The sequence below is a fragment of the Platalea leucorodia genome (assembly GCF_965183815.1).
Source record: "Platalea leucorodia genome assembly, chromosome: W".
Taxonomy (NCBI): Eukaryota; Metazoa; Chordata; class Aves; order Pelecaniformes; family Threskiornithidae; genus Platalea; species Platalea leucorodia.
This window is the reverse complement of record NC_138859.1, coordinates 22,447,190-22,473,555: the sequence shown is the minus strand read 5'-3', so window position 1 is coordinate 22,473,555 and position 26,366 is coordinate 22,447,190. Positions and strand designations below refer to the sequence as shown.

The 26,366-nt window shown below is 40.7% G+C and overlaps 1 pseudogene across 1 annotated transcript; it reads right to left on the bottom strand.

Annotated features, from left to right (window-relative positions):
* Positions 1–1,382: 1,382 nt before the first annotated feature.
* On the bottom strand, positions 1,383–26,315 carry LOC309602009 (uncharacterized protein C5orf34-like; annotated as a pseudogene). Its single transcript has 14 exons — positions 26,206–26,315; positions 24,904–25,040; positions 23,064–23,272; positions 22,485–22,574; positions 18,698–19,337; positions 17,947–18,047; positions 16,523–16,654; positions 13,723–13,814; positions 13,429–13,498; positions 6,243–6,409; positions 3,992–4,080; positions 3,154–3,246; positions 2,304–2,360; positions 1,383–1,563 (listed from the first exon to the last, which is right to left on the bottom strand). The product of its transcript is annotated as an uncharacterized protein C5orf34-like (transcript).
* Between the last annotated feature and the right edge of the window lie 51 nt (positions 26,316–26,366).

Below are 26,366 nucleotides of genomic sequence, written 5' to 3'. Positions count from 1 at the left end.
ACAGAGATCAGCAACAACTTTTATGTCTTGAGGTAAGGGTATTCTTTGTCTCAACACTCAACACCAAAACCCATTATATATTGTCATCTTTACCGCAAAAATGGAACCAAGAGCATTACGAAGCCTAATATGTAAGTGACATGTCTGGCTTTAGGTAAAGCTCTACATTAACATTTTTTATGTTAAGACCTGACACAACGCACAAATGAGTAACTATATTAATAAAATAGGAATTTGATGCTAACTCCTGTCAGAGTGCTACGACAGCCTTCTCCCGCTTTAGCTTCTTCTCAGTAAAAAACATCGTATTGGAAACGCTTAGCCCCGGGGTCCCCTCACCAAGGGACCCCGAAACCCCAACCCCGCCGCAGGCAGCCCGGAGCGATGAGGAGAAGCCCACGCCTCCCGCTGGCGGGGGCTGCCCGGGTAGTGCCCGCCGGGCCGGCAAGCCGGCGGAGAGCACGCTCTACGCGGGGAAGCGCCGCCTTCCGCACCGCAGGGAGCGAGGCCGCCGGGGCAGGGAGCAGCTCTGCCCGGCCCAGGCAGAGGTGGAAAGCCGGTCGCCGCCGCTCCCCGTGCCCACCTGACGAGCGGCGGCTGCCAGCCGCCCCGTGAGGCGAAGCGGAGCCGACCGCCTCGAGCCCCGTCGGCGCGGGGCTAGGAAGCATGCGTGGCCGTGGAGAACACTGGGACCGCGGCCCGCCCACCGCGGCTGAGGGAGCGGCCCCTCCCCTTCCTCTTCGCCCGGGGCCGCACTGGGGTGAGGGGAGAAGTTTTTCTAGAAAAACTGAAAACAATTTGAGTATCCCCCACAAGATTAAATAAAGCGCTGGAAGAAAAACCAACGGTAAAAGGTTAGTATTTTATCACTAAAGATAGCGTACGTCACCGAGTGACTGACCACATACCAGAAAGGACTAAACACGCTTTAAATAAATATTTATTTACTACAAAACAGTAGAGTAGAAAGCATTTGGAAAACTTTTTACTCTATTCAATACTGGACTACTTGGTGTAAGCTTCTGAATAAAAGCACATTTTTACAGTTAAAACTGCTTATCCCTACTCTAGTCACTTGAGCAGTTTAACTAAGATGCTCACACCATCCTCTATAAAATTAAATTATTCAAACAGACATTCATACATTTATAAAGTAGCACTGTCAGGTCAGCCCTGTCATATTTATACAGATGTGCTCTATTATTTCACCCATACTTTTTGCCTATCCACATTATACAACTGTGGTATTTTAATACCAAATTAAACACTTCGCTGGTCTGAAAAGGCATTCAACTACAGCTTCAGCTTTTATGCCTCTTCAGACATGGCTGGGACAGCTCCTATGAAGATATGTAACACAGGTTTTCACATGCTATGAGGCTTCACTTCCCAGAAGCTGCAAGCAGAGATTCAATATCCTGAATTACTTTAGAAGTTTTTTTTCCAAAGCCTCCAAGATGCACCCTTCACTGATTTCTTCCAGCTCACTCCCATTTTGTTTTTTTGACAGTAATACCATTTTTGCAGATGTCCTTTCTAAAACATTGCTATTATCCAATAAAACTAGTGTTATTTTAAGTAAAAAAAAATATCAGTCTTCCCCCTAATAACAAGAAAAATGCTTCTCTATATTTGTACTCATCATTCTGCATTAAAGTCTCACATTTCATAGCATGGTAATTACATAAAGCTAAAAAAATAAGAGTATATTAATTAAAACATCTATAACATTTCTAGAAAAGGTTTTTACCAAGACTTCAATTTATCTAAAAGTTACTTTTTAAAGGAAACTATCTGATGTCACATTGCACAGTTTAACAGCATGCTAATAAAATTGAACGCTGGCTTAAAGACATGCAGCGCTGCACAGTTTTTTGAGCTGGCTGAACAGTGGAACAATACTGAGGTAGTTGCTAAACAAAAAGGTATTGTACTGCAACAGGCAGCCCAAAGGCAACTGCATCATCCCTCTTTCAAGAGCAGATTAGCAGATGAGTGTTAGCAAAACTGATTAAATACCCATTAAAGGGCTTCCTTTTTTTTGTGTTTTTTTTTTTTTTTTTAATTTTAGTTTTGTACTCTGCTGCTGTATTTGTTTCTGGTGCTGTTACAAAGAAGTTGGACAAGATAAATGACAAAACAAAAGTGATAAATGAGGAAACAAAAAACGGCTTAAAAAGCTAATTTTAAGAAGTGGGTAAGACAGAAGAAGGTGAGAACCGGACAGAGCACCTTTGACGATCTAAAAATTCAGATTTGAATATGCAGATGAAATATGGAATATAAAAGTGAAAAATCTTTACAGCTTTCAAAAAGATAGTTAAATCCCTGTATTTTTTTCAAGCTCAGCATCATCAGACCTGTCCAAGAAAATAAAGATTATTAATTGATTTAGTATCAAAAAAGGTTCTCAAATGTATTTTTCTACTTCAGATTTTAATTTTTAATATTTTCCAACAATAGTGAAAATTAGATGAGCAAAATCCAAGTGGAAAAAAAATGTTTTATATTTGTCTTTCATATCACTAGTCAATGGCTGCCATTTGTCAATCATATATTTCCAAAAATCGGGGCTCTGCTAAGAATAGTCTCTTTGCTGTATACATGTATAAATATAGATATAATTTTTGTTTCATCAGCTACTGAATCTGCTATAATTTGAATAACAAGTGCTTGTGTAATCAATTTCAGTTAACACATTTTTAATTCCCAATTATGTTTGTATATGATGTCAGTAGACCTTCAGTCACTAGCATGTATTAAAAAGGACAACTATATTAGCAAAAGATCCAAATGTCATTTAACAGTTCAAAATACTATTTTGAACTGCTTGGCGTTCTGTTAAAAGATTCATTTCTTAGTCTAGTTTCTCCTTTTCACCTTACAAGATACTATCTCTGTAACATTAATACTACTTTGGCAAAGTCACCATAAGTCTGATTTTTAAATAAGGCAGACAGAAGCGCAATGAAACAAGCTTCACCTAGAACTCAACTTATCTAACATTCTAAACACTATAAGAAAAATATGAAACCATAAAAAATAAGTGGATTTACAGTCTATATTCAGTCTATAAAATTCAGAGTTTAGAGTCTTTTTGAGCTTTATTTTCAACATTACTTGTAGTCAATTATTTAGGATAAAGATGAATACTAGTTTTCTTCAGTTACAGAGCATGCAGTATATTCAGGAATCTCCTTCCATTCATGCAAACTTCTGCACCATTCTATTGTTGTTCTGATGTACCTATGTTAATGTGAAAATTCACAAAAAAAGTAGTTATTTGGATGACAAATACTCTAGTAATTCAAGCAAAAAATTGAAGGCATTAAAGCAATATACCTGGATCTGAAAAAAAAAAAAAAAAAAAAAAAAGCACTGATTCAAAATCTAACTTTTTCTCTAGGTTTCTTTGCCATTTTTGGATTCCCACTTTTTTTTCCTAGAATCTCCTTCATATTTAAATCTATGCAGTTATAGAAAATTATAACAAAGCCATATGATTTGTAATGAATAGTGTAGAAATGTAAATTTTTGTGTGTGAATATCTGCTTGCTAAAATGCAGCAGCGTAAGCGTCTGATGATTCCCATAATGAGGCTGAAATTAGAGCAAGCAGATTAGAGAAAGCAATCTGCAGGCAGAGGACAATATCTGTAATAAAGCCAAAATTGGATCAAGTGCTATCCAGATCTATGCACCAGCTCTATAAAGGGCAAAGATTTTTTTTTCTTATCCACTGATATAAGTGCCAAGTTGCAGTTCTAGTTATTTTTTTAAAAGACATTACTGTAACAATTAGAATGACAGCATGCAGTGGTCCCGAGTCACACAGGTCCTGAATCTTTGCCAGATATAAGACATGGCTTTTATCATTATGTGTTTGGTTACCCCCCATCAAATGTATTTTCAGTAAATACCATTTCTTCATATAAAAGGATTTGCATAGAATTCTTTTATATTTAACTTTAAATTGTTTAAATTACTTATACCTTTCATAGATTCCAGGATGACTTATTTAGATTAGCTGCTGTACCCCATCAGGAGTAGTTAACTTATACCAGCCTACATCTTCATTTACCTTAGAAAAAAAAAATAGTAAAAGTATTAATTTTCTGCTGCAGTCTGGAAAAAAAAAAACAAACAAGTATCATCTGCTAATTTAAGAATTAAGTATCTGTGAACATTCTACTTTAAATGCTTAAAAGTTTGTGTTTTGCTAAGGATACAATTTGGTATAGTCTGTTATCACAAACGTGGGGGGGAAGAACACCTGGCACAGCCCCAACACTTGTTTTGTGCTATTCAATAATTTATTATTTCTAAAAGTGTGTAGAAATGTTTCCAAACCTGAAGAATTTTCAATTCTTCCTATTTTTATCATTAGTGAGTATAAAGATTTGAGCTAGCTCACATCATTAAGTTAGACTATATCTTTCAACACACTGAATACCATGTTTACATTATTTAGAATATTCACAGACACTGACATCTCTTTTGTGTCTTGTCACCTTAGGGTAATAAGCAAAGACACAGAAGCCAAAAGACTCAGCAGTCAATTTGAATCCCACACTCACATAATTTTCTCTGTAGTGCCATTTTGCAAAAATCAACATAATCTTTTTACTTCTATATTAAGTAGATTTAAAAATGTATATGGAATCCCATATGCGTAAGGTTACTTCTCAGAGTAATTCTTCACTATCCATTTGCTCAATTATAGATAATTTGAAATAAAAAACACACACACACTCCCTTCTTTGATCAATATCACAGAATCAGAATAGTTTGGATTGGAAGGGACCTTAAAGGTAATCTAGTTCCAACCCCCCTGCCATGGGCAGGGACATCTTCCACTGGACCAGGTTGCTCAAAGCCCCATCCAGCCTGGCCTTGAACACTTCCAGGGAGGGGGCATCCACAACTTCTCTGGGCAACCTGTTCCAGTGCCTCACCACCCTCACAGTAAAGAATTTCTTCCTTATATCCAATCTAAATCGACCCTCTTTCAGTTTAAAGCCATTAACCCTTGTCCTATCACTATATTCCCTGATAAAGAGTCCCTCCCCATCTTTCCTGTAGGCCCCTTTTAAGTACTGGAAGGCTGCTTTAAGGTCTCCCCAGAGCCTTCTCTGCTCCAGGCTGAACAACCCCAACTCTCTCAGCCTGTCCTCATAGAGGAGGTGCTCCAGCCCCCTGATCATCTTTGTGGCCCTCCTCTGGACCTGCTCCAACAGGTCCGTGTCTTTCTTATGCTGGGGGCCCCAGAGCTGAACACAGTACTCCAGGTGGGGTCTCAGGAGAGCGGAGCAGAGGGGCAGAATCACCTCCCTTGACCTGCTGGCCACGCTTCTTTTGATGCAGCCCAGGATATGGTTAGCCTTCCGGGCTGCTTAGCGCACATTGCTGGCTCATATTCAGTTTTTCATCCACCAACACCCCCAAGTCCTTCTCTGCAGGGCTGCTCTCAAGCCACTCATCACGCAGCCTGTATCCATGTTTGGGATTGCCCCAACCCAGGTGCAGGACCTTGCACTTAGCCTTGCTGGACTTCAGGAGGTTCACATGGGCCCACCTCTCTAGCCTGTCAAGGTCCCTCTGGACTATCAACCACACCACTCAGCTTGGTGTCACCCGCAAATTTGCTGAGGGTGCACTCAATCCAACTATCCATGTCCCCGACAAAGATGTTAAATAATACTGGTCCCAATACAGACCCCTGAGGGATACTACTCATCACTGGTCTCTACCTGGACATCGAGCCGTTGACAGCAACTCTGAGTGCGACCATCCAGCCAATTCCTTATCCACCGAGTGGTCCACCCATCAAATCCATGTCTCTCCAATTTAGAGACAAGGATATTATGCGGGACAGTATCAAATGCTTTGCACAAGTCCAGATAAATGACATCAGTCACTCTTCCCTTATCTACCAATATGAGTGACTTTTTAAAAGGAAAAAGTTTCATTTATCTATTTAGGCATGAGTTATGGACTAAAATATTTTTCCTCCTTGTTTCTAGTTAAAATACTGGCAATATATTAACGGTGGCATCTGCAGATAGTTCCTATTTTCATTTAGGCTACTATACCAGCTCAAGAGTAACCCACAGTAGAAAACTGCTATGAGTTATGAATCTCAAAAGACTTCAGTTTGCATTTTATAGGTATCAGAACTTTTGTTTTCAAATTATATTTAATGAAGAATTTCAATAATAATCATTCCTCTAATCCATGAATTACCTGGGTCTTACTACAGCAAGAGCTGAAATCCCAGACCACATTCAAGGTCATCCCATCTCAAAAAGCAGCATGGACTTTATGATCTGAGTACACAACAAATATTCCTATGCTAGGAATAACCTTTTCATACAGCAAAACTAGCAACATTTCTCATCCGTCTCAGTTACCTAGAACAAAACAAATATATGAAAAACTTGAGGAAAGGTAACTTAAATAGTTACAGCTGTTTGCATCTCTTACAGATTTTTCAGTTCACTTGTTTTTCCACACCACAACCAGTTCTCTCTATTATGCAATTTTTTTCTGCTTCACTGTCCTGGTGTCAGCTGGGATAGAGTTAATTTTCTTCCTAGTAGCTGGTATAGTGCTGCGTTTTGGATTTAGCATGAGAATAATGTTGATAACACACTGATGTTTTAGTGGTTGCTAAGTAGTGCTTACACTGGTCAAGGACTTTTCAGCTTCCCATGCTCTGCCAGGTGCACAAGAAGCTGGGAGGGGGCACAGCCAGGACAGCTGACCCAGACTGGCTAAAGGGCTATTCCATACCATATGGCATCATGCTCAGCATATAAACTGGAGAAGTAGGCCCAGGGGGCAGTGATCACTGCTCAGGGACAGGCTGGGCATCAGTCAGCAGGTGGTGAGCAACTGTATCATGCACCACTTGCTTTGTATATTATTACAGTATTATTATTATTTTATTATCATTATTATTATTACTACTACTATTACTACTATTCTATTTCAATTATTAAACTGTTCTTATCTCAGCCCACGAGTTTTCTCACTTTCACCCTTCCAATTCTGTCCCCCATCCCACCAAGTGTGGGGGAGTGAGCGAGCGGCTGTGTGGTGCTTAGTTGCTGGCTGGGGTTAAACCACGACAGTCCTTTTTGGCACCCAACATGGGGCTCAAAGGGTTTGAGATAATAACAAGAGTGTATTAAGGAATTTGTATCTGTTAACAGTTGCTGGTCACGATATTGATTCATCTGTTCTTGATATTAGTTTATTTGATCTGCACCATGCTCTTGTTTTTGCAGTATGTGTTAAAAAGACTGGTGTTGGGTTTTGCAGTTTGCTGTGCTCTGCAGTGATTAGTGATGTTTTGCCTGGGAGATTTGTTATTAAAACACTGGCCTTGAGCCTTATCTGGTATTTGGGTTCTGTAGTGAAGCCATTACTGTACTTTGGAGACAATTAGCAATTATACTTCTTCCTCTGAGAGGTTTTTTATGGAGGAAATACAGAATGGTACCTTCGTTGCTTTCTACTATGATGTTTCCTCCATCATTACAATAACTATTCAGTATCTTGAACATCCTTGGATAGTTAAGATATATCTATTGGTAGTTCTTGGGAATATTGTTTCAGTTTTGTCTAAGGTTAATAAGCAGTTTAAGAATATCACCCAGAGATCTGCCCCAAGGCTGGATAGTTATGAGTGGCAGGGTGTGTGGGACAGCATGGGCAAGTACCTAGGACAGTGGGCACCTCCAATGTTTTGGAACTTCACCCCTGAACAAGTGCAGAATCCTGAAAAACTAGTAAAGTATTTGGAAAAAGTATGCTGTCACCCTGGCAACTCCAGAGAGACATGAATCACTGCAATGTACTGGGGCCTGGCCCATGCCTACAGAGCCCTGTTCAACACTATTCAGAACCCCCAAGGGGAAGAGAAGGTCTCTGGTTCTGTCGACAAACAACAGGCGCTGTGGCTACGCCAGAGAACAAACCCGTGCCAGTATCAGTTGCCCCTATACACAAGAAAAAATACACAAGAAAATGAGCTTGTTTAAGAAGGGATGAAGATGAACCATGGCCATCAAGAGAACAGGAGGAGGAAGAGGCAGAACCCATAAATGAGATGGCAACCACCCGATCTCTGTCCCTGAGTGAGCTGCGAGATATGCGAAAAGATTTCAGTCGTCGTCCAGGCAAGCACATTGTCACCTGGCTGCTCCGATGCTGGGATAATGGGGCCAGTAGCCTGGAATTAGAGGGCAGGGAAGCCAAGCAGCTGGGATCCCTTTCTAGGGAAGGGGGCATTGACAAAGCAATTGGAAAAGGGGCACAAGCCCTCAGCCTCTGGAGGCAACTCCTGTCAGGTGTGAAGGAAAGGTGTCCCTTCAAGGAAGATGTTATATGTCACCCAGGCAAGTGGACCACCATGGAGAGAGGTATCCAGTACCTGAGGGAATTAGCTGTGCTGGAGGTGATTTATGGTGACCTGGACAACGAGCAGTTACCCAAAGATCCAGATGAAGTCCAGTGCACACGACCCATGTGGCAGAAGTTTGTACGGAGCACACCATGCAAACCGTCACATGCAAACTCATTGGCAGTAATGACATGAAAGATGAAGAGGGACAGACGGTGGATGAAATGACTGACCAACTCCGACAATACGAAGAAAGTCTCTCTTCCTCCCTACGGGCCTGCATCTCGGCTGTGCAGAAACTGTCCCAGAAGGTCCAGCAACTCAAAGAGGATATGTCCTACTCCTCACCTGTATGGACCAGTAGGACTCAGCCATTAGGAGTAAGCGTCCCTCTGCTCAAGAGAGAAGATATAGTGGATACACACCATGGGCCACCCTGTGGTTTTATCTGCATGACCACGGAGAGGACATGAGGAAGTGGGATGGAAAATCTACCTCGACCCTAGAGGCACGGGTACGTGAGTTGCAAGGAAAAACAACTACAAAAGGGGGTTCTTCCAGGACAATTGCTGCTCCAGTTTCCAGTGAGCAGTTCCCCAGACAGAGTAGAAGGGCTGATTTTGCTTCCGATCTCAATAAAGGGACTTTTGATTCGCATTTACAAGAAGTGAGTAACGAGTGCTATGACCAGGACTAGAGGGGCCCTGCCTCCAGCCAGGTGGAGGAAAGGGACAACCGGGTGTACTGGACTGTGTGGATTCGATGGCCTGGCACATCAGACCCACAGGAGTATAAGGCTCTAGTGGACACCGGTGCACAGGGTACCCTAACGCCATCAAGCTATAAAGGGGCAGAACCCATCTGTATTTCTGGAGTGACAGGGGGATCCCAACAGCTGACTGTATTGGAGGCTGAAGTGAGCCTAACCGGGAAGGAGTGGCAGAAGCACCCCATTGTGACTGGCCCAGAGGCCCCGTGCATCCTTGGCATAGCCTACCTCAGGAGAGGGTATTTCAAGGACCCAAAAGGGTACCGGTGGGCTTTTGGTATAGCTGCCTTGGAGATGGAGGAAACTGAACAGCTGTCCACCTTGCCTGGTCTCTCAAAGGACCCTTCTATTGTGGGGTTGCTGAGGGTCAAAGAACAACAGGTGCCAATCACTACCACAGTGGTGCACCGGCAGCAATATCGCACTAACAGAGACTCCCTGATTCCCATCCATAAGCTGATTCGTCGACTGGAGAGCCAAGGAGTGATCAGCAAGACTCGCTCACCTTTTCACAGTCCCATATGGCCAGTTCAAAAGTCTAATGGAGAGTGGAGACTAACAGTAGGCTATCGGGGCCTGAACGAAGTCACGCCACCACTGAGCGCTGCCGTGCCAGACATGCTAGAACTTCAATACGAACTGGAGTCACAGGCAGCCAAGTGGTATGCCACCATTGATATTGCTAATGTGTTTTTCTCTATCCCTTTGGCAGCAGAGTGCAGGCCACAGTTTGCTTTCACTTGGAGGGGGGTCCAGTACACCTGGAATCGACTGCCCCAGGGGTGGAAACACAGCCCCACCATTTGCCATGGACTGATCCAGACTGCACTGGAACAGGGTGGGGCTCTGGAACACCTGCAATACATTGATGACATCATTGTGTGGGGCAACACAGCAGAAGAGGTTTTTGAGAAAGGGAAGAAAATAGTCCAAATCCTTCTGGAGGCCGGCTTTGCCATAAAACAAAATAAGGTCAAGGGACCTGCACGGGAGATCCAGTTCTTAGGAATAAAATGGCAAGATGGACGTCGTCGGATCCCAATGGATGTGATCAACAAAATAACAGCTAGGCCCCAGCCAACTACCAAAAAGGAAACACAAGCTTTCTTGGGCATTGTGGGTTTTTGGAGAATGCATATTCCAAATTACAGTCTCATCGTAAGCCCTCTCTATCAAGTACCCAGAAGAAGAACGATTTCAAATGGATTCCTGAGCAACGACAAGCCTTTGAACAAATTAAACAGGAGATAGATAGTCCATGCAGTAGCCCTTGGGCCAGTCCAGGCAGGACAAGATGTAAAAAATGTGCTCTACACTGCAGCCGGGGAGAACGGCCCCACCTGGAGCCTCTGGCAGAAAGCACCAGGGGAGACTCACGGTCGACCCCTAGGGTTTTGGAGTCAGGGATACAGAGGATCCGAGGCTGGCTATACTCCAACTGAAAAAGAGATATTGGCAGCATATGAAGGGGTTCGAGCTGCTTCGGAAGTGGTTGGTACTGAAGCACAGCTCCTCCTGGCAACCCAACTGCCAGTGCTGGGCTGGATGTTCAAAGGGAGGGTCCCCTGTACACATCATGCAACTGATGCTATGTGGAGTAAGTGGGTCGCACTGATCACACAACGGGCTCGAATAGGAAACCCCAGTCGCCCAGGAATCTTGGAAGTGATCATGGACTGGCCAGAAGGCAGAGATTTCAGAATATCGTCAGAGGAGGAGGTGACGCGTGCTGTGGAGGCCCCACCGTATAATAAACTATCAGAAAATGAGAAGCAATATGCCCTGTTCACTGATGGGTTCTGTTGTCTTGTGGGGAAGCATCGGAGGTGGATGGAATCCTGTACGACAAGTGGCAGAAACTGCTGAAGGAGAAGGTGAATCAAGTCAGTTTGCAGAGGTGAAGGCCATCCAGCTGGCTTTAGATATTGCCGAATGAGAAAAGCGGCCAATGCTCTGTCTCTGTACTGACTCATGGAGGGTGGCAAATGCCCTGTGGGGGTGGTTACAGCAATGGAAGCAGAGCAACTGGCAGCTCAGAGGCAAACCCATCTGGGCTGCCGCATTATGGCAAGATATTGCTGCCCGGATAGAGAACCTGGTTGTAAAAGTAGGTCACGTAGATGCTCACGTACCCAAGAGTCGGGCCACTGAAGAACATCAAAACAACCAGCAGGTGGATCAGGCTGCTAAGATTGAAGTGGCTCAGGTGGGTCTGGACTGGCAACATAGGGGTGAATTATTCCTAGCTCAGTGGGCCCATGACACCTCAGGCCATCAAGGAAGAGATGCAACCTATAGATGGGCTCGTGATCGAGGGGTGGACTTGACCATGGACACTATTGCACAGGTTATCCATGAATGCGAAACATGTGCTGCAATTAAGCAAGCCAAGCGGTTCAAGCCTCTCTGGTATGGAGGACGATGGCTGAAATATCAATATGGGGAGGCCTGGCAGATTGATTAGATCACACTCCCACAAACCCACCAAGGCAAGCGCCATGTGCTTACAATGGTGGAAGCAACCACCGGATGGCTGGAAACATATCCTGTGCCCCATGCCGCTGCCCGGAACACTATCCTGGGCCTTGAAAAGCAAGTCCTGTGGCGACATGGCACCCCAGAAAGAATTGAGTCAGACAACGGAACTCATTTCCGAAACAGCCTCATAGACACCTGGGCCAAAGAGCATGGCATTGAGTGGGTATATCACATCCCCTATCATGCACCAGCCTCTGGGAAAATCGAACAATACAATGGACTGTTAAAGACTACAGTAAAAACAATGGGTGGTGGGACATTCAAACACTGGGATACACATTTAGCAAAGGCCACCTGGTTAGTCAACACCAGGGGATCTGCCAATTGAGCTGGCCCTGCCCAATCAAGACTTTTACATACTGTATAGGGGGATAAAGTCCCTGTAGTCCACCTAAAAAATATGACAGGGAAGACAGTCTGGGTTACTCCTGCCTCAGGCAGAGGTAAACCCATTCGTGGGATTGCTTTTGCTCAAGGACCTGGGTGCACTTGGTGGGTGATGCGGAAGGATGGGGAAGTCCGATATGTACCTCAAGGGGATTTGATTTTGGGTGAAAATAGCCAATGAACTGAATTGTATGATGTTAGTTGCTATATAATACTGGGTGTCATCACTTCTATGATTACTATGTGCCATATCAACAGTATACAGTAAGAATCACCCAGATTACTGAAGAACGAACTTTGAGGAAACCGAGCAAAGTGCAGAGGTGATGGAACTAGAACTGGCTTCAGCATGCAACAATCCACCACCACACACCATCTCTCCTGCCCTGAAAGACTGTTATGATGGATGAAGCTCAAAGTCATGGACTAAATGAACTCAACATTTTAGAGGGATAGCCTATAGACTAAGGAAATTGTATCTATGTGTATATATGAAGAGACTGGAAAAGTGGTGGTGATTAATTGGAATGTGTTGGAAAGTGTAAGATCTGGGCATGACATATATGGTATGGAATAAGGGGCGGATACTGTCCTGGTTTCAGCTGGGATAGAGTTAATTTTCTTCCTAGTAGCTGGTATAGTGCTGTGTTTTGGATTTAGGATGAGAATAATGTTGATAGCAACAACTAAAACAGCAGTGTGTTAAGTAGTGCTTACACTAGTCAAGGACTTTTCAGCTTCCCATGCTCTGCCAGTGAGAAGCTGGGAGGGGGCACAGCCAGGACAGCTGACCCAGACTGGCCAAAGGTCTGTTCTATACCACATGATGTCATGCTCAGTTTATAAACTTGGGGAGTTGGCCAGGGGGCAGCGATCGCTGCTCGGGGACGGGCTGTGTATCAGTTGGCAGGTGGTAAGCAATTGTATCGTTCACCACTTGCTTTGTATATTATTATTATTTTATTATTATTTTATTATCATTATTATTATTGTTACTACTACTATTTTATATTACTTCAATTATTAAACTGTTCTTATCACAACCCACAAGCTTTCTCCCGTTTACCCTTCCAATTCTCTCCCCCATCCCACCAGGGTGGGGGGAGTGAGCGAGCGGCTGTGTGGTGCTTAGTTGATGGCTGGGGTCAAACCACAACATTCACAAATATACCTTAACACTGCATTGTTTTGGTTCCCAAATATATACCTTCTGATCTTTGTTTATAGGAAACCCTTACTATTCTTCCCTCTAGACTAGGTCCTATTCCCTATAGCCTGTATAATCATCCTTATAACACAGAAAGATTTATAAATCTTCAGCTACATACCATTTTCCAGCAGCAGAGATGATAATTATGAGTTAATGGTAGTTTAGTCTTGTAGCAGTACTGAAGCATTCTGAGAAAAAAAAAATAAACAAGATATTAAGCATTTCATACTTACTTACTATAATGTCTTCTAAACAGTTGCCACCTTTGTCCTGTAAGTTTATAGACGTCCTCAGTGCTAATATAAATTCCTTTAATTTTTATACGTAATGTCATAATAAATATTATGTGTAATTTTAACTACTGTCCTTTAAAAGTCAGAGGAATTAATATAACAAAAAAAAATAAAGTTACTTGGTTGCCTGAGTAATAATGGAGGATATAGAGTATGGATTTCCTGGTACATGAGGAGGTAGACTGTTTACTGAACACATTTTTTCTTCTCTCTGCAGTAAAGAGCAGAAAGGAGATGAGTTTTTTATAGGTACTGTAGCATGAAAACAGTATTTAAGAGCTTGCAAGATATGATATTTCTGACCTCCCCGAAAGCAACTATAATCACATTTAAATTTGTCCCAGAAGACAGATAAATATCTCCTTGAAAAGTAAAAAATGCAGTTGTATCCTTTAAGCCTACTTCTGTGGGAATAAAAACATTCACAGTTTCTATGCACTCAGTATGGACCAAGAAGTTCTCTTATCAGAGAGAGAATAGACTGTAGTTCATTACTCAATAACTAAATTTGACTAACAAGTTAAAGGCTAGATTCAAATGGTACAAAGTTAACCATTAATTCTGCTTTAAAATTAAAAATATCCAAACCTAAGGACGCCTTCGGCTGGGGCTGCACGGCTAGAAGGCGCGTCCCCTGGGTGGTGGATAGGGGATCCCTCTCTGGAGGGTGCACCAGATAAAATTGAAGAAGGTGCCGCGAACCAACGCAGCCTAAGGGAAGGTCACCCTGACAGAAAAACCACTGGCCCTCCAAGTCATGGGGGTTGGGCAGGAGGCCAACTACCTCCTCTCGGAAAAAAAAAATAAAAAGTTGCAGAAACGACGAGCATCAGAAATGATGGAGAAAATCGGTAACGAAGCGAGGAGGAGGAGATGGAGCTGGATTGGTCGTGTCCTGAGGGGGAAACCGACGGAAGACTGCGCTGTGGCCCTTGACTCCAGAGCACGCAGCCGCGGACCGATCGAAGTGGAAGAACGATGTTCGCGCCTTGTGTGCCTCCTGGCACTGAGAGAATTCAGATCAGAAACCTAAGGACAGAAGAAAAAAAACCCACACAACTTTTCAATTTGCAAATATATTTAATAAATGGTGAAAAAGCAAAGGATAAAGTTAAGAAATGCAAATGGAGTAAAAGCCATGGCAAAGAAACTTCTCACTTGAAAACAAAGAAGCATTTCTGCTATAATACTTCTAGAACCCCCCCAACATAATAACCAACTCTTGATTTTTTTTTTTCCCCTGAAATGCTCAGTAAGAAGACATTAATATCCCTCCATACCAGCAAGCACTGCTACTACCGAACACTGAATATTATATGTTATGGGACAGAAGAGATTAAAGGATTGTTGCATCTCCTTCCTGACTTTCAAATACGTTCTGACCCTAACAGGAAAGGGAATCACATGTGATTACATATACTGTCTTACAAACATCCTCTTCAGTATAGTACCATATTTCTCCCCTTATTTTCCCAGAAATCTGCTGCTCAGATGTGAATACTGCACTATAACACACTCCCCCCCCCAACAGTTCTCACTCAACTAGATTACAAGACATAAGGGTGGTAGAGTGGTAGAACAGGGCTTTTATAAACATACATCCTAACTGTACAGACTCCTTCACTTGCCCAAATGCATCAGAGCATCTCACTGCAATGAACAGTTTCAGTTTAAAAACTTCTGAACATGAGCCAGCAGTGTGCCCAGGTGGCCAAGAAGGCCAATGGCATCCTGGCTTGTATCAGGAATAGTGTGGCCAGCAGGACCAGGGAGGTGATAGTGCCTGTACTGGGCACTGGTGAGGCCGCACCTCGAGTACCGTGTTCAGTTTTGGGCCCCTCACTACAAGAAGGACATCGAGGTGCTGGAGCGTGTCCAAAGAAGGGCAAGGAAGCTGGTGAAGGGTCTAGAGAACAAGTCTTATGAGGAGCGGCTGAGGGAGCTGGGGTGGTTTAGCCTGGTGAAGAGGAGGCTGAGGGGAGACCTTATTGTTCTCTACAACTACCTGAAAGGAGGTTGTAGCGAGGTGGGGGTCGGTCTCTTCTCCCTAGTAACAAGCGATAGGACTAGAGGAAATGGCCTCAAGCTGCGCCAGGGGAAGTTTAGGTTGGATATTAGGAAAAACTTCTTCACCGAAAGGGTGGTCAAGCATTGGAACAGGCTGCCCAGGGAAGTGGTTGAGTCCCCATCCCTGGAGGTATTTAAAAGATGGGTAGATGTGGTGCTTCGGGACATGGTTTAGTGGTGGACTTGGCAGTGATAGGTTAACGGTTGGACTTGATGATCTTAAGAGTTTTTTCCAACCTTAACGATTTTATGATTCTTGTTTTGTCTCACATATGCTAGTCCATTTTTCTCCAGCATATGAACTGCAAGTGTGGAAACAGAAGCTTACTACCTTCTTTTGTTTTTCTTTGCAGTTAGATGCAATACATTGTGCTTATGTACTTGAGAGGATCTCTACTCTGGGAAATTTACTAGACAAGACAGAAGCAAAACTATTTCTCCAGCACTGAACAGCCAGTTTGTGGCAGAACCGGAACAGAACCTGCATCTTCTAGGTTCTGTCTCCATATAGTAAAAAAGAAAACAACTCCAAGTACATAAAGATTATTAGTTTAAAAAGTAAACTACTCTTCTAGTGAGAAATGGATATTATAGAATCTTACTGCAGTACTTACTTGAGCTTGTGAAATAAATGTTACAATGCATAAGATTTTTCTTATTGTGTCTAAAATTTATGAAAATACATTCTGAAACAGAAGGAATAATCTTATTTTTTGTATGATTGTTTGATTCAGTCATTATAGTAATTACCTATGTAGGAACTTCACTATAGACTCCATAGCCAAATGTCTTAAAATTAAGAAAGCTGCTAAGTTGAAGGAATTGGGAACATATTTTAAAATAGTTTTATACTTTTTTTGTTCCTTTCTGGATTGCATAATGTACAAAGTAGTCTCCCAAAAATGTTCCCTCTGACTTAAAAATGAGTCATCACCAGGATAAATTTCTGTGATGTTTGTCCTACCATAGATAAGAAGGGAAATACTTCTTAAAAAAATTATTTCAAATGCTGTGTCACTAGACAAGCAAAACAGGTTAGTACCCTTGAAGAAAGCACTAAGCGCAAACACATTTTCAACACAACTCTCACATGAAAAAACTTTCTACTCTTGTTTCACAAACAGAAGAGTATACCAATTACTTCTTTTAACACAGAAGATTAGCTTTACCAAGCTCTTTGTTTGCATGGGGTGGGGGTAGGGTGTGAGTGTGTTTATTTTTAAACAAACTAAGGAGAGCTTTTTTGTGTTGAGGTAAACATCTCACAAGAGCTGCTCAATCCCCATTCCACCGACCACAAAATACAGCAATGCTAAAGAGAAAATCCACTCTCTCTGTATGCTAGGTAGGGCTGGTCCAGAGAGAATTATCAGACTGAATGTTTCCTCAACAACCTGAAGTCTTAATTTCCACTGCAGCTGTGTGTTTTTTTCACTAAGATCAGTGGTCTTTTTCTTGTGATCATATGATATCTCAGAGTCTAAAACCCATTTAAGGACCCAATTCTGCAACTCTGTGGTTAGATGCCTGGACTTCAGTAATGGGACTTTAAGACTAAGTATGGCTACTCACCATACTTCCAAAGAAATAAGTTATAGTACTGAAAAGCTGCTAAACATTTTGTTCAGATGAGATGAAAATTTAGGCATTACACTGAGAAAAATGAAGAACACTGGGCAGAAAGATTTAAAGCTTTAAAGACTGATTATGCTTTTATCAGACTTTTAGATGCTGATAGCAACTGTAGCATTTTCAAAGCTTGTATAACAGATTTGAAAGAGCAATTTTAAAAAAGTTGTGGGTTTTTTTTTTTTTGTAAAAAACATATGAACAAAGTGATTTTGCCAGGAAAATCCAGTTTAGCTGCCTGCAACATGCAAATTATGTAGGTCACCAAGACAAACATTTCTAAAGCGCGAAATCTTCAGCATCAAAAGGAGCGATGTAATTTGCAAAGAAACCAAGCACCATAATTGTCAGTAAAGTCTATGGGAGCTCCAGCTGTCCAGTAAACCCCTAAGAAAACAGATCACTTCTTTAAAAGCCTTAAATATGATTTCAGATTTATTGTTTCAGGCATACCCAATTTCAGACCTGGAAATATACTGTACTAGAAAATTTGAAGCCCAATGAACAAACAGCAAAAATTAACAGAATCTTACATGAAGATTGTGTACAATTTCTCAAGAGGTGAGAAAAGATGAAATGTCTTAGTTGTCTCTAGTTCCCATACAAATGAAGTCTTCCAAAAATGAAAAGCATGCTCTCCTTCATACCTATAAAACACACCCTGGCACCATACAATTTGAATTAGCTGAGGGCATGAATATTTTTCAGTATCTTGATTCTTCTATAGAAAAGTCACAGAAACTCCCACCTGTATAAAATACAGTAAAAGCTTCAGTAAGTTCAAATGTGTGTTGCTTTGGTTGGTTTTTTTTGGTTTGTTGTTGGTTTGGGTTTTTTTGTTTGTTTGTTTTGTTTTTCTCTCTTTTTGCTGATGATAATTTCTGTATCCTAAATGGAAATATGTTTCTATACCAAGAACAGATGCATGCACATGTATTCAAAGGAAGAGGCCACATATTTTCAGTGTCCTCTGATTCCTTAGTTATCCACATTAGTTACCAAACTTATTTTCTCAAACCTGCAAAGGTTTTTTAATTATTCTTAGGGGTGCTGACAGAATATATGTCACTGGCCCACCTCAAAAGTATTATCTTCTGAAAAACAAACCAACCCAAACCCCTGTGTTCTTTTTCAGTATTTTTTCATTTACATATTTATACAGCATGTCAGAAAATAAAATTTATTTTTCTCTGGACTAATTACTATTTATCCATTACAGTAGGATACACAATGTTGGTTTCACAAGTTTCATGTCAAGAAGTTCTTAATAAAAAAAGAATATAATACATTTTTTATTTCTTATAGCTAGAATTCAGTTATTTTGCTAGAGGTTGAAGTTCAGAATTGCAAAATTGTAAAACACATGTTAACAACTAAGTAGTAAACAGTTTAAATTACCTGTGTAAATATGGGGCTCTGCAGCTGAGTGGCAAAGCTGTAGGCAAACTAGAAACTTTTTCATGTGTTTCAGGGTCTATTAAAACGTCAGCTCCTATAGATGTATAGTTGTTATTCTCACATGTCTTCATTACATTCTTAACAGTATCTAAGTTACAGTGCACTAATGTCAATGACAAAGGGTATTTCCATTCTTCTGGGTAGGAGGAAACAGACCAATGCTGTGTAACCCAGGTGTATTCAGAAGAACAATTTGTGTAAAACAAAGGGACTCCATCTCTCTCTGGTCCTTTGGCTTGGTTGGTTCTCTGTATTTACCTTCAGCACAACCGTGTTCATTCTTATTCTCAATTCTTGTTTGTCTCGAAGACATTTCTGGAACAGAATTTTTACTTGATTTTCCATACTGATCTCTGGTTTGATAGTTGCTGTTCTTTTGCGAGGAGCGTAAGGATGCTGCAGATGACTAGTTGACTTTGCATAAGAACTCTATTGTAAATTCTTGCTGCAATTCTGACAGGTAAAGGTGAGCATAACCATCTACTGATGAGATCTTCACACTGCCATTCTCTATACATCTTGTCAGATCAGCCATAGCAGGGTCAGGCCACCTAACTTCTAAGACATCACTGAAAAGAAACTAATACAAGAAAAAGGATATGAACGTATTGCAAGATAAAAAACTACATGCTTGCCAGAAGTTACAGTGAAGGATTTACATTTAAATTAATTTGGTCCTTCTGCATGGTGATGTATGGCAAGAAACTTTACTCTGTGTTTATTTGCATACATGAACTCAAGAGGAAGCAAAATATCTAACCTTCATATCCACTTCCTCCTGTTTCAACAGGATTTTATCTAGCAATAAGGTTGTCATTTAATATTCATTCATAAACTATTAAGATACATGGCAAACTGACCAGGCACAACTGCCCACAGGCAGTAGATATTTGTTTCCAGTTGCTTCTTAAGAAGCACTGAAGAGAAAGCCTAAATTATCTTGATCATATCAGTTATCAGTAGAGTTCATGGAAAGTCCACATTAAAATTGTGTACATTAAAATGCCACATGCTCTGAAATAGTCTTTTTATTTATAAAATTAAAATAAGCCTGTAAAAATGGCATGTAACATGTATTTATGCATTTTTACCAAAACGGAAATTTATTGAGAACGTTTGCACAGCTATTGCTGGGATGTGGATAGAGCATATATCTGAAGAATTTAAAATATAATAAAGATTTGAGAGTTTTACAATACAACATTTGGAAAGTCTCAGAAGAATAGCCTCATCATAATGCAGTGATATTCAAGTACAGATTGCTGCTTCAATTAGCACTTTTGTTCAAAACAAACAAAAACCATTTTCACAGCATATGCCCTCGTGCTACCCCTTCTACAAAGACGAAGCAAATTATTCTCAACAAATTACTCCAAACAAGCACTGCATCTACCTCAAACCCCAGATTAAAGCTTTGCCCAAAGAGGAGATATAGTTACATGTAGTTTAAAAAAATGCACTACTCACATGCTGAAACTAGAAAAATTCTGTCAAGATAGAGAATGCTTTTCTAGTCATCTGCAAAAGTTCTGCCCCAAAAGGAGATATTTTCCTTTGTATTGTCCTTATGCCTGATCACTGCACAGAAGATATCCTTAGTCTGCTTTCATTTGAAGACTCCAGGTATAGCACTAGATAAACACAGAAGTGCAAACCCTCTCAAATAAGGTGTGGAAAAAAAAAAAAAGTTAACCAAAGATTATTCACACTCCTCATTTATTTTATCTCAATTTAATCAGCTTTGTCTCATTTGACTGACCTTTAATCAAATATGTTTCAGCCAGGATCATACTTTGGTGCAGCACTAGAAAAGCCTGGAGTCCAATAAAAGTGAAATATGACAGCACTAGTGTATTAGTAAGGTGAGAAAGTCTGCTGAAGATATTTGGGGCACTAAAGATGAAAATTTACCGTAAAGAATTGCAAAAGGACCCTAAAAAAAAAAATATAAAAGTGAGCAGACAATAAGGCTGCAGATAATATTTCAGTGGAGAAAAATATAATGTGATATAAATGGGAAAAGGCAATTCTAAGTTTTATATATAAAAGGATGGGCTCCGAGCTGACTACCACCACCCAGGAATGAGATCTTGGTGTTATGATTGACAGTTCCATGAAAACATACTCTACGTTCAGTAGCAGCTTAAGCAGTATATCAAATGTTAGAAATTTCTAGGAAAGGAACAAGAACAAAACAGAAGATAGAACTATACCGCTGCATATGTTTGTGGTTAACCTGCATTTTGAATACTATATGCAGTTCTATACAGGCCACACTGACAGGATCCTCCTTGTCAAGCTGCCCAGAGATGTGGATGGTTAGTGTGGCCAAAGCAGAACCTAAGCAAACCATAGTACTAGATTGCTTATGCTTGAATTCAAAACAAAGTAATACAGTATAACTGTAGAAGCGTTTTTGTACTCAGTGGCCCAGTAAAAGTAGTATTGTCACAGCTAGTAACAGGCCACAGGTCTTATACTAACTATGTCTTATGCTAACTGCAAAGCCCCAGGCTGACCCTTTAGGCTCATTACCAACTTGTTATGAGAACATGCTGAATAAACTGGAGCTTGCTAACTGTTATCTTGTTATAATGGACTGCTAAAGTGTGGGGAAATAGCAGAGGCCTTGAAAACATAGGCACTGGTTGAAAATAGAGGCCACTGAACAATAAACTGATAGTAAGTTACTGGTCACTGAAGAAGTACAATCTCAAGAGCTACAAAAAGACTGCTTTTGCTTTAAAAAAAAGCAGCAGCTAATAAATTGGGGGGGAGGGGACAGACAGACATAAGAAAAAAATCCAAGCAACAGGATAAGGCACTTACCATGGCTTGGGAAAGTTATCCCTCAGTATCCTGAAGCAGGTAGTCACGGTGGAAGCTAAATTAGAATCTGTCTAGAAATTCAGCCATCTTCCAGAAGAACAAGATCCTGGCCCAGGGGGAAGGTAGAAGGTTACCCACTAGTGCTAAGGACAGTGCATCAGCTCTGTGGTGCTGTACACTTGCAGTGAACGCGGTATTGCTGTTAAGGACCAACTGCTGTAAGTATGTAGTGATACTGTTTGACAATGTTTTTAACAACTAAATGTTAGCATGAAGTGTGTTTCTAATAAAACATCAGTCTAAAATTTTTAAAAACTTAAAACTCACCTGATTTATCAGGCTTCTAAAGACTCCCACCACAGTGCACACACTCAAATGCATTCAGCAGCAACACCAAATGGATGCTGATGAGGAGTAAAGCTCTTAAACAGTAAACAGGGGCTAGATGGACCTTCAGTCTGACTTGGGGTAGCCATTTCCACAGAGCAACACTCTGCCCTGGTCCTCTCTCAGGCCCCCTTAACAGACTCACACAGGTACTTAACAGGGGAAACAAAAGGATTCTGAACCTGACAGCCTCTCAGAAAGTACCATTGTATTTCACCAAGTCTTGTACAGCAAAGCAACAATATATAAAATAGTTCATTCTATCAAATGTACAAAATCCTAGGTTTTAGTCTTACTAAGAGTAAGCAAACTCTTTAGTGTTCAGCTGCAAAGGATATGCATAAATAGAGGACTAAGTAACATTTAAAACTGTAATTTAAAATGGCTGTATTCTGATCAAGTTGACAAACGCATTAGCCACATGCATGTTAAATTATGAATTATGTAAGTCTACTTTGTCAGACAACTAGGGACGTTTATTTTACAAAAGCATTACATATGTAAAACTCACCTTTTTTCTTTCTGGGGATATAATACATGAAGGTAAGTACAGGTGAGAAGAAAACTTGTTCCAGAAATCTAGAGCTCGTAGAAGCTGTTCCTAATTAAGCGTGAAAAAAAACAACAAAACAACCCCAGTAATATAATGAGTTTTTCTATGCAATAAAAACATTTTAGCGGATTTCATCCTCTTCTTTTCTGGAGCAGGATCCAAGAAATCCCCTCCATTTTACACAGAGCAACAACAATTTTGTTGGGTTGTGTTTTGCTTTGTGGGGTTTTTTTTTGTTTTGTTTTTTTGTTTGTTTTGTTTTTTCTTTTCCCTCCCCTATGGGGCACAGGTAACAGGACTTCTGTGCGACTCCCAGTTTCTGCGTTACAGGCTTCACAAGAATGCGGCAGGCAAGAGACACTACTTCCTAAGCAGCAATTCTTTTACTCCTGAATGGCAGTTCAAGTACTCTTCATTAAGACTGCTTTCCAAAACCTGCTTGCCTCCGATGGAGACAGTAACACAAGCCACACTCCTCCCGAGCCCATCTTCCCTTCCGCGGGGCAAAGGGCCTGACAAAGCCAACCCACCACGTACCCTGTAGGCACTGACGACGAAGGCAGCCCAGCGGCGGGTGGTCTCCGCCTGCTGGAGGGGGTGAGCAGAGGCGGGGAACGCCGCTTCATACAGGTACTCGAAGCAACAAGGAGACAGCAACAAGAGGGAGCCCCCCGCGTAGTGCACCTTCACCGAGTTGTCCCTGTACAGCACCATCACGCTTTCCACGTCCATCTCCCCGGAAGGGGCTACGCAGGACAACGGGGAATCAACAGAAGGCGCCCGTGGCCCGCCTCGCGGGAAGCCCGGGGCGGGGCGGCCCGCCGAGCTCCCTCCCTCCCGCGCATACGTTTATTTGGTGAATTTACCTTATCTTCCTGCTAACAGATAACAGGTCGAAAATGTGACCCAATTTATACACACATATGTAAAACAAGCTAGATGAAAATACAGACTGTGCCTTTTTACTTTAACTTTTTTTAGCTTTTATCACTATCTGCTGGAAACAGGGATGTCTCTTTTTATCTACAGAAGTACAGATTTCTTAGATCAGTATGTAATCATGGCAGAAGTACATTCAGTACAAATTCCCATTCTCTACAACTGCTTTCTCAGCAAAGTAGAGGGTAGGTCAACATCCAGTCAAGTGGCTGCAGACACAGCCATACATTAAAAGAAATCTGGTTCTATTTGTAATATCCTTTTTAATGATTATTATTCTGCATAGTACTTGCCTGAAGCAAGTTTCAAAGTATATATTTGGATTATGAATCCTCCTTTTATAACTTTTATTGTATGTAAATCTAGCAGTATAGAGATACTTGGTTTTAAAGCAAGCAAGTATAACATTTATAGGGCTGAACTAGGGTTCAGAAATACACATTCTAGTCCTGGCTGAGTTTTGAAGTATTTGTATTTTATCCATCAAAAATACAAATAATGGTACTTCTCTGCTTTATTACTTTTTATTATTTACAGAAGATGCATTATATTTTGCTGGCAACTTCACTGCTATGGTCAGAACTCTAAGCATAGGAACTGTGGAAATAGGTCAAGTAGGCTGAAGTAGAGGTGGCAAATCAGCAATTCACAGAGTGCAAACAGTGCAGTATCTTCCTTGCCTTTTGGCCAGAATGTCATTTTCTGTTCCTGTATCAACTACAAGGATCCACAGGCATAAACTGGATGATTAGAACTATAATTGATTCAGAGAAAAATTGCAAACTTGAACTATCACCAATTGAATGAGTTCTGTGCAGTAGGAAAGAAAGGCAGAATGTGATAATGAAATACTGGCCCAGAGAGAAATAAGCCAACATTCAAAAACCTCAGTGACCATCTGTTTTCCTAATAAATAAATAAATAGGCCAATAGCACGAAGTCCTTAGCAGATTTGAAAAGATATTACTGAGAAAAAGTTAACTTCATTTCTGAATATGTAACTCTGCATGTGGTTTGCTTTTGAATGAAAGAAGCACCTCTTGCAGCCCAGTTTGAAACAACTTAAAGCAAAGTGTGATTTTCAAATACTAAACATTTTCTTTAAATCACAATTGAGTTGCCAGGAGTGGCAAATATTGTGCATACTACTTCTGATGTGTGAAGCTTGGTCATGTGCCAGAATTTGAATGCAAAGGATGTTTCTTTTCAGAACCAGCACTAAAGAAGTTTGCTTCACTTCTCCCCTAAAGTTTCCTTTCCATGTTTCTGTGCCTTCACTGGCTTACATTATGCCACAAAGAAAAGAAATTTTTTAAAGGGTTGTTTATCTGTAAGGTATCATCCAGAAACTTGTAGATGAAAAACACTTTTACACAGTGCGCTTAAGACTTGTAAATGCTAAAATTCAGGTGAAATCTTTAAACCTCTCAAGACTCACCTCTATCATACACAGAACTACTGGCAGTTAAAAGTGGGCAGAGAAGCAGCAGATGGCGATTGTGACAGTGCAAAGCCTGCTTCTTTCTTTAGCTCTCTCACATCTCATTCCAACATCACTAATTTGGTATTAGACTCCTGTGAAATTTAAGACAAGTAAGACAGATTGTTAAACATTTAAGGCAAAGGTTATCCTGTCTTCCTTACTCAGTAGGACAGAGTTAAAACCAATTTTTCCTTACTGCAATACAGGCTTAAAGCTCTTACAAACCTTCATATGCACAGACACCACAAACTTCTCCACTCTTTTGAGCAAAAGTCCCACTTTGATTTTTCAGTATTGCTGGTGGAGGGAAAAAAGCTTATTTTGCAAACCTTGATCTGAATTGCCTTAAATATACAATTCCTAGTTCCCAAAATTTTTGTATGGGATGACTTAGCATATTTCTTATCTACATCTAAGACATACTGTCTCCACAAGCTGACAGAGTATACATCTGGAGTCTGACAGCTACTTTTCAGGGGGAAAGAAAAAAAAAAAAAAAAAGGCACTTATACAAAAGATGCAAAACTAAACATGCAAGGCAGAGTCTCTTGAAGACACTATTACCTTACTATAATGCATATTTGAATGCAAAAAAAAAAAAAAAAAAAAAACAACAAAACACAACAAACCCAAACTTTTTTAAAAGCAAAAAGACAAGATAGTGTAAATTATACCAAAGGAAACAAAGCTAGTTAAATTTTCTCTTCAAAACTCCAACCTAAATGAGTATGTTAAATAAACATCCAGAAAACAGTCAGTGCTCACTGTATTAGCAGACACACAAGTTATTTCACCAAACAGATAATTATTTACATGCATATTTACAACATGTGTTCTTTACAGTAGCTACCTTTCGGGAAATATTTCCCATTTGTTTCTGGTAAGGGGTTCTACTCAGTCTAACCAATAACAGGTAACAGGAAGTAGTACAACAGTTTGGCAACAACAATGGTGTATCCTAGGAAGACTAACAGGGTCAAAAAAGAGCAGCTGGCTTCAGAATGTTAACATTTATGAAATATATGAATTTACTCAAACTACAAAATTAAAACAAGCTATATAAAATAATTAAAAGAATGGAGAAAGTTACAAGGGTTGCTGGAAGGTTAGACATGTTAGATACATTCAAAAAAATATATTAAGCACTGCACATACTCTTGGAGAAGCATGGGTTAAAACAATTATATTCATGTAGTCTTGAAGAACACAGCAAATTAAAGGATAGTTTTTGCTTGTAAAAGTTGAAAATAAGCTTACCTGAACCAAAATTCTTGAAAGCACCTGACTTCCAAAATACTGCTTGCTTTTTCACATATCAACATATAACATGTTTATTCCAGGAAAAAGAGTCCAGACCTCACTCATGTTTTAGAAGAGGAAGGAAAAGGAAAGAAACAAAACAAAAAAACACCCCCCAC